This window comes from Miscanthus floridulus, chromosome 13 (assembly GCF_019320115.1).
Source record: "Miscanthus floridulus cultivar M001 chromosome 13, ASM1932011v1, whole genome shotgun sequence".
Lineage (NCBI taxonomy): Eukaryota > Viridiplantae > Streptophyta > Magnoliopsida > Poales > Poaceae > Miscanthus > Miscanthus floridulus.
The window spans coordinates 81,525,386-81,534,076 of record NC_089592.1 but is presented as its reverse complement, the minus strand read 5'-3'; positions in this window follow the sequence as shown (position 1 = coordinate 81,534,076).

Genomic DNA, 8,691 nt, shown 5'->3' with positions numbered 1-8,691 from the left:
GGCCCAGCAGCCGCACCACACCGAGAGTAGAGGGCCGGGAAGGAGATCGTGAGAGGAGGATCAGAGCCCCGCACGCTGCCGAAGTCGCCGGAGCCGAGGGTGACGCCGTCGTCGTCACCACGGTCGTGGATCAGCACTGCACGGCACTGCTTTCGGAGCTACACGGCCACAACTCGACACTGCACCGCCATCCTTTCTTCCACAGCACCCACGGTGAGCCCCGGTTCATTCCCTGCTCGCCACTGGACCTTGCTACTCTGGCCATGGCGCTCCATACCGTGAGCGCGTAGGCCAAGGCCATCCCCGGCCTCTAGGCACACTAGCACAGCACACTCACGATGACCGTGACCATCCCCGAGCCCTTGGACGTTGTAGGCCTCTCCAGGTTCCCTAGACGCCGTAGCCGAGCACGCATGCTATGCTCGCAATGCCGCCGCCATGGCGCAGCCACCACTGGAGCACCGGACCACCTCCGAGCACCAGACCACCTCCGAGCACTAGACCACCGTGCTGAGCGCCAGACCACCGGTCCGAGCACCCAACCACCGTTCCGAGCACCAGACCACCGTGCCGAGCACCAGACCCTCGGTCCGAGCACCCGACCACCGTTCCGAGCACTAGACCACCGTGCCGAGCACCAGACCCCCGGTCCGAGCACCCGACCACCGGTCAGAGCACCGACCACTGTGGCCAGTATTGCTGGGAGCGCCTGGCGCCCCCTTGACTCGCCCGCTCCATTTGCTGAAGCCACGGGTAACTCACGCGCACGCCGTGACCACCCCGTAAGAGCCCATAGTGACCCACGCGCCTCGCCGTCTTCACCATGTTGCCGTGGCCGCCGGGAAGACCCTACCGGCCACCTAGAAACCGGAAGTCCTGCCCTGAGCTCTGGACGCCCTTGCCGCATCCACACGGATCCGTAGGAGCCTACACGCCCCACTATGATGACCCTCCGAGGCCATAGCCACCACACCGACGCTGCCGACATGATCGGAAGGCCGTCCGCCATGGCCAAAGCCACCGGAGGCCCTAGAGGACCCCTCAACCTACCCAGCACGTCCGCTGGAGCATTATGACGCCCATGCGCACCACAGAGCTAGCCACTGCCGCCGCACCCACGCCATTCCCGCACGCCGGTTGTGCTCGAGCCGCCGTTCGCCGAGACCAGTGACTTAGGATGCACCATCCATCGCCCTGACTCCACCATTGCAGTCACCATGGCATAGGGAGGCTTTTCCCCACCTCAAATGGATGCCTGAGCCGTTGTGGGAGCTCGCCGGTGAGCACGTCGCCAGTAGGAGCGCGCCGTGGAAGAATAGAGGAGAAGGGGCAAGGTGAGCAGCGTAGCCTTGCACCCGGTGCACATGAGCCGAGCCGAGGAGAAATGACGATGGGCTCGGTCCACCATGGACCCTGCCTTAGGGCCATGGACCAGGAGCGCTGGTCCACCGTGAGCCACACGGTGTGAGCCGTGCTGCGGACGAAGCCCAATAAGAACCCATGGACGTGACGTGGCTGCGCCACAGCACGCCACGTGTCCGGCCCGACCCGAGCCCACCAAGGCCCATTTGAGACCCGGCACGTATTGACCGTTGACCGATCAATGTTGACGGTTGACTTGGCCCCATATGTCAGCAGCACAGACACGCTGGACCCACACGTCAGATGCTGACGTCATGATGATGTCATGAGGGACCCACATGTCTGCGACCCAAGAGCCTTGGACCCACCTGTCAGCTCAGAACTGAGACGATGACGTCATGCTGACGTCATGATGACGACAGCATGCTACGTTGACCAGTGACACCGTGACACATGTCAGCCTAGGATTAATTCAGCCTTTATTCAATTTCAGAAAGGATTTAAACTTCAAGAATTCATAACTAATTCATACGACCTCGGAAAAATACAAGACGAGGACCAAAATTCATCTAAAATAGAGCTCTACGCAATGAACTCATGTTTGAATGCATTTGACTCTTTTGAATTTTCATTGCTTCTTTGTGCTACTCTATAGACGTCGCTAACGCGACTATAATGCAAACGTTACAGACTCGGAGGAGAACCTGACAGATGAGGACCGTGAGTACCGTGAGGAGAACGGAGACGACTACACTGAATGTGCCACATCCCACCCAATCTCATAGCACCTATTAGGCATGGCTAATATAGAACTGCTATTGCTTTACTTTACTGTTATAATCATACTATGCTAGGACTTGCATGGTAGTATGCTTGCTTGAAAGCCTTTACCTTGGCGCAACCTTACCCCTGCATACCCTGCTATTAGGCTAGACACACGCTTACTGTTGTACATTTCATTACTCATACTTCTACTATGCTTATACTACGTACGTGGTGGATACTGGTGTTATCTGGACCATGGGGAGAGTGCTGCGTGTGTGACTTGGGTGTGTGGAGGGTGAGGGTTGTGTTGATCAAGTTGGAGTATACGACGAGCCTGGGGCAAGTCTTGCTATGGGATGCTACCTAGGCACCCCTAGAAATGGATACCTGTAGTGGGTAAATGGTATATGAGGTGGACCTGGGTGTGAACCTGTGACGGGTGGAGCCCGGGATGGAGGTGCTGTGGTGGCACGGTAAATGGGAACCCTGATGGAGACATTCTGGCTTGGTCATCCCTAAGGACTTACTAGTACTCAGATTCACTGGGAAGCCTTACGTACCACTCGCCCTATATGGTGCGGGACGGCTGGACTACTTGGTAGGATATTGCCACTACTGCTAGGTTGATATCGGACAGTGTAAGGAGGTACGGGGCGTGGAGAATTCCCCCCACACCCTTCTGAGACTTCATGGAGACCTTGTGGACCCAGCTCATGACTCACAGTTTTAGCCACCCTAGACTAGACTTGGGGTGAACCAGGGCTAAATGGTAGAGTGGCATTAACCTAGGCTAGCAAGCGGCCGGAATTAGCCTAGTTGACGACGGTCAGCGAGGAAGGCGGATCTTGTGGTTATGTAAAACCTCTGTAGAGTGTATGGTTGATCGATCGATACATGTGCCGACTTGTTGGCTATGGACCTTTCCTGGGTTTCGCTTAAACTAGATAGAGAGATGAGTCCTTCTTTTCTCCCCTAGGATGAGTGATCGGACGTAGCCAAGGGCTACAGGCCTTGAGACAGTGCCGAGAGGGAGTTGGCCTGTCGACTAAGCGATGGTATGGCTGTGGTATGACGATGGTGTGGGGATGGTGGTTATCGTTCCTGGCTCTAGAAAGGGAATGGGGTGGAATGGGTGTGTGAATGGAGTTAAAACTTGACCAACTATTGTTATATACTTGATTTACTAATGCATAGGAAACCCCAGCCTTATAGGTTCCTTTTGACTATATCCAACTTGCATCCAATTTCCACAAAGCAATGCTCATAGGGTTGGGAGTGGCCAGTACAAATCATACTGATAAATTTTGGCACATAGGTTCTGCTGAGGAGTTTAGCTCCAAGGAGTTTGATGGATGAGGGATTCGTGCCTACGCTTGAGTTTGGCGATCTTATCTTCAAGCTGTTCTGAATGAATGCTACTTTTGATTCCGCCAATGCGGCGATGTAATAAATTATGTAATTCCGCACTATTTGTACTCTGATATTATCGTTGTATGGATGTGATATTCGACTGGAATTTGGGTAATATGATCTACAACGATCTTATTACACTTCGACGCTGTGGATTTCCCTTCGTGGAAATCAGGGTCGTTTCAGTTGGTATCAGAGCCATACTTGACCATAGGACGAAACCCTCATAAATGGATGATAGAATAGGACGTGGACAACCTTTCTTTCGGTTATATACCGACCCTGCATTTACTTTTATGCAAGGCTTATCTATTTATTGACCTGTTAACACATGTCCCCTTGAAACATGCAGATGGCGACGAACGTCGACTGGCCACCACTAGGACCGCTACCTCTGGACCACGCCAAGCTTACCTTTGACCTACGTGAGCTCGGGGGTTTTGCACAGACCCTCTGTCGAGTTCTCGTCACGTTAGGTGTCCCCGACGAGCTTGTCAAGGTCACCTGCACCGGGAAGCCAGCTAAGGAAGGAGGAATCGAAGGACCGATTGTCACCTCAGTGGAGTTCCCAGCTAGCACTACCTTACCTTCTGTCCCAGCTTTCACCGAGTTGACTATAGAGGTCACAGTCGAGGAGGGACTGCGAGCTATCTCACACAAGGCACTTCGCAGAGTGATGAGGGACCACTACGAGCACCTGAAGACGACAGAGTTTTGTCTACTTCCCCAGGCCCTCGACCTTAGCCTTACCCCCAGTGAGCAGAGTTTCGCAGCCGGCAGAGTTATCCTTGCCGAGGAGGATAGATGCCTTCGTGTCTCAGCTATTCACCTACTGGAGCAGGACAGGTACATGACCCAGCTAGAGCAGAAGAGACGTCAGGACCAGGCCCTCTAGTGGGAGTACCAGGAACAAGACTCGTAGGGAGCACAGGAGCGAGCTAGTCTACTGGAGATAGTTGCCAAGCTACAGGACGAGCTCAACCGTCGTGAGGAGGACCACAGAGCCAAGGTCGCTGACTTACAGGACAAAGTAGCCGACCTAGGCAACAAGAACCACTACCTCGACAGCAAGGTCTTGGAGTTGCAGAGAGAGTTGGACGACAAGAAGGCCGAGTTCAACCACAGAGGAGACAGAGAGAGATCCAAGGGGATTGATATGCTGAAGATCCAATCTTGAAACAAGTACCCTGACTTAGGAGCTAGAGGAGTCCAAGAAGAAGGCCGTTCGCAACTAGGGTCACCTGATCGAGGCACTCAGGCAGACCGAGTACCTACAGGACAAGTGTGAGAGGACATGGCAGGCTTGGTAGAAGTCTGACAGGAAGTGCCTCAGGGAGATGAAGGATATGTGGGATCAGCTACCCAAGGAGATTCACAGCAAGACGAAGCCTATGATAGAGGAGTTTGAGTTAGCCCCGACTCGCCTCAACCTAGATGCCTACCCTACCCTACCTGGAGCCAAGCCTACTGAGGAGCTCGTCGAGGCTTTGAAGTACATGTCCTGACTTCACAAGTCTGACGAGGAGATCAAGATCGAGAACAGTCGTATCCCAGCTGCGGTGTATGAGTTAGAGTAGATGACCCTGTGTGGTCATGAGTCATGTCAGTAGCTTTCGTAAGTTGTACCCCATGATGTACCCCTTATGAGATGTATTAGGAGACACTATGAGTAGAACGATTCTCGCACGTCTTCAAGTGTAGCTACTGGAGATGATGCTATGTAATGAAAACCATGTAATGAATATTTCGGATCTTATTGCATCTTTATGAATCTTATTGTTTCTTTTGTAATGAGTGTTGGATAGCATAAATGTTTTTCTTTAAATCATCAAAATCATGTAATCATATTGAATTATAAGCACTTATGGCACAAGCGCTAAACTCTCTATGATCCGGGTTGCAGATGCCGAACCGCCGTTCTAATCGCCTAATGAACTGAGGATGTGCGCCCACCCCTGAACCAGTTGAACCCAATGGGGGACGTGGTGGCAACAACCATGGTCGTGGCCGTGGCCATGGATGTGGAGGGATACCTTTCCACCTGGAGAATACTCCACCACCTGAGGAGAACATTCCTCCACCACCACCACCGAATCTGGCAGAAGTGATGGCACAACAGACCCAGCTTCTTGCAGCCCTTGTTGAAGGAGCAAACCGTCGCCAGGGAGGTCAGCAGAACGACTTCCAAAGGAAGCTAGAGGGATTTCTAAAGCTAAGGCCACCTACCTATGATGGCATCGACCCTGACCCGCTTGTAGCCGATGACTGGCTCAAGGAAATGGAGAAGAAGCTTGACCTCACTACCTTCACCGATGATGAGTGTGTTGGAGCTGCCACACACTAGCTCACAGGTGCAGCACGTGCCTGGTGGGACAGTTTCAGTGACTCCCATGAGGACCCTGCCCACATCTCGTGGGATGAGTTCGCTGAAGCATTCACTGAGTATCACATTCCCAAGGGTATCATGGAGGCCAAAGCCGAGGAGTTCCGCAACATCAAGATGGGAAAAGACAGGGTGACTGAGTACACTACTCATTTCACCAACCTTCTGCGCTATGCACCTTCTTATGTAGTGAACTCTGAGAAGGAGAAGCTATACTATTACCGCAAGGGACTTAACCTGCACATCAAGCTGAAGTTTGGTGGTATTGAGAGCAACACATTGCGTGCTCTGGTGGATCGCTGCATCCAGATTGAGAAAGACCGTGCTGAAGCGAGAGAAGAGTACAGGGAGAGGAAGCGTAAGCCTGAGGAGTCTCTCCATGGTCGTGATCGCAAGAGGTTCCGCAGAGATGCACCATCCAGGGAACACTATCGCCACAACAGGGATGACAACCCTGGATCGAGTAGGGGAAGTGGAGGCTACACCACCAAATACTCCCGCTCTGCTCAGGATCGTTACACCCGGGACCGTTATGCTCAGGACCGCAACAGCCAGGACCGTTTCAACCGTCCCCACACAGTGAATGAACGCCCAGCACAGAACTACTCCGCACCAAGCACTAGAAACTAGAAGGCACCCGCGTCGACCCCTACAGGCGGTACGCCTTTCACCTACTTTGCTTGTGGCCAACCAGGTCATAAAGCCGCTGAGTGCCCTTAGAACTCAACTGCACAGAAGTCTCAGTTCAAGGGATCAGCTACTCATGGACGTCTCAACCATCTGGACGCCGAGGAAGCACAGATTGCCCCTGACGTGGTGTACGGTATGTTTTTAGTTAATGGCAATACTGCATCAGTTCTATTTGACTCTAGAGCAACTTGTTCTTACATATCATCCAAGTTTGCACGAGAGCATGACCTGCCTGTAACCCCACGTGAAAAGCCTATCATCACCAGTTCACCGTTAGGAGACCTAAAATGCACCCACATCTGTAAGGGAGTGAGTCTTACCATTGAGGGTCTTGTCTTTAAAGCCGACCTAACCCTTTTACCCTCCACTAACCTAGATGTCATCTTAGGTATGGATTGGTTAACCATTCACCGAGGTATCATATCATGTTCACCTAGATATGTCCAAGTGACCCACCCATCAGGCCAAGTCATTAGATGTGAACCCCAGTCTGGAAAGTCCACCTCTATCCTATGTGCCCTTAAAGCAAGTTCAGAATCACAAAAAGAGGATAAGATAGTTCATAATGTGCCAGTAGTCAGAGACTATCCCGATGTATTCCCTGAAGAATTACCAGGTATGCCACCAGACCGTGATGTAGAGTTCATCATTGATCTGTTACCGGGAACGGGACCCATTACCAAGAGACCCTATCGCATGTCAGTTGATGAACTGACTGAGCTCAAGAAACAGCTTGATGAGCTCATTTCGAAGGGATATATCAGGCCCAATGCTTCACCCTGGGGATCCCCCATTCTGTTTGTCAAGAAGAAGGATGGCTCAATGAGAATGTGCATTGATTACCGGAACTTGAACGCAGTCACCATCAAGAACAAGTACCCCCTGCCAAGAATTGATGATCTACTTGACCAGCTTCGAGGTGCCAAGTATTTCTCCAAGATTGACCTCAGATCCGGCTATCATTAGATGAAGATTCGAGAGAGTGACACCCCGAAGACAGCTTTTGTGACTAGGTATGGTCAGTTTGAGTTCACCGTGGTGTCCTTTGGACTCACGAATGCTCCCGCCTACTTCATGAACATGATGAATAAGGTTTTCATGGATGAATTGGATAAGTTCGTGGTGGTATTCATTGATGACATCCTTGTCTATTCATCCATCACTGAAGAACATGAACATCATCTGAGAACCGTGCTTGAGAAATTGGCCCAACATCAGCTCTATGCAAAGTTCAGTAAATGTGAGTTTTGGCTACAGGAAGTTGCCTTCCTAGGCCATGTACTATCAGCTGAAGGTGTTGCAGTTGACCCAGCTAAGATTGAGGCTGTGAAAGAATGGGATCAGCCCCACAATGTGACAGAAGTCAGAAGTTTCTTGGGATTGGCTGGATATTATCGCCGATTCATTGAGAACTTCTCTAAGATAGCCCGTCCAATGACCAACCTCCTGAAGAAAACTAAGGAGTTTGAATGGACGCCCGTGTGCGAACAAAGCTTCCAGGAATTGAAACAGAAGCTTACCACAACCCCTGTGCTAGCATTGCCTGATACCAGCAAAGATTTCGTGGTCTATTGTGATGCATCCCGTCAAGGACTTGGTTGTGTACTGATGCAAGATGGGAGAGTGATAGCTTATGCTTCTCGACAGTTGAAAGAACACGAGAACCGTTACCCTACTTATGATCTTGAGTTAGCAGCAGTTGTGCATGCTTTAAAGATTTGGAGGCACTACTTGATAGGCAACAAGTGTGACATCTACACCGATCACAAGAGCTTGAAGTACTTTTTCACTCAAGAAGATTTGAATATGAGGCAACGCCGATGGCTAGAGTTGATCAAGGACTATGACCTAGAAATTCACTATCATCCGGGAAAAGCTAACGTAGTCGCAGATGCTCTTAGTCGCAAGAGTTACTGTCACACCTTGATCACTGAATCCGTACCACCTAAGCTCAAAGAAGAGATTGATGATTTCCAACTTGAGATACTACCGCATGACTCGTTGAATGAGCTCCGCATACAGTATGATCTTACAGATCGCATCCGTCAAGCTCAGAAAAGTTGTGAAGAGATTGAGTATCT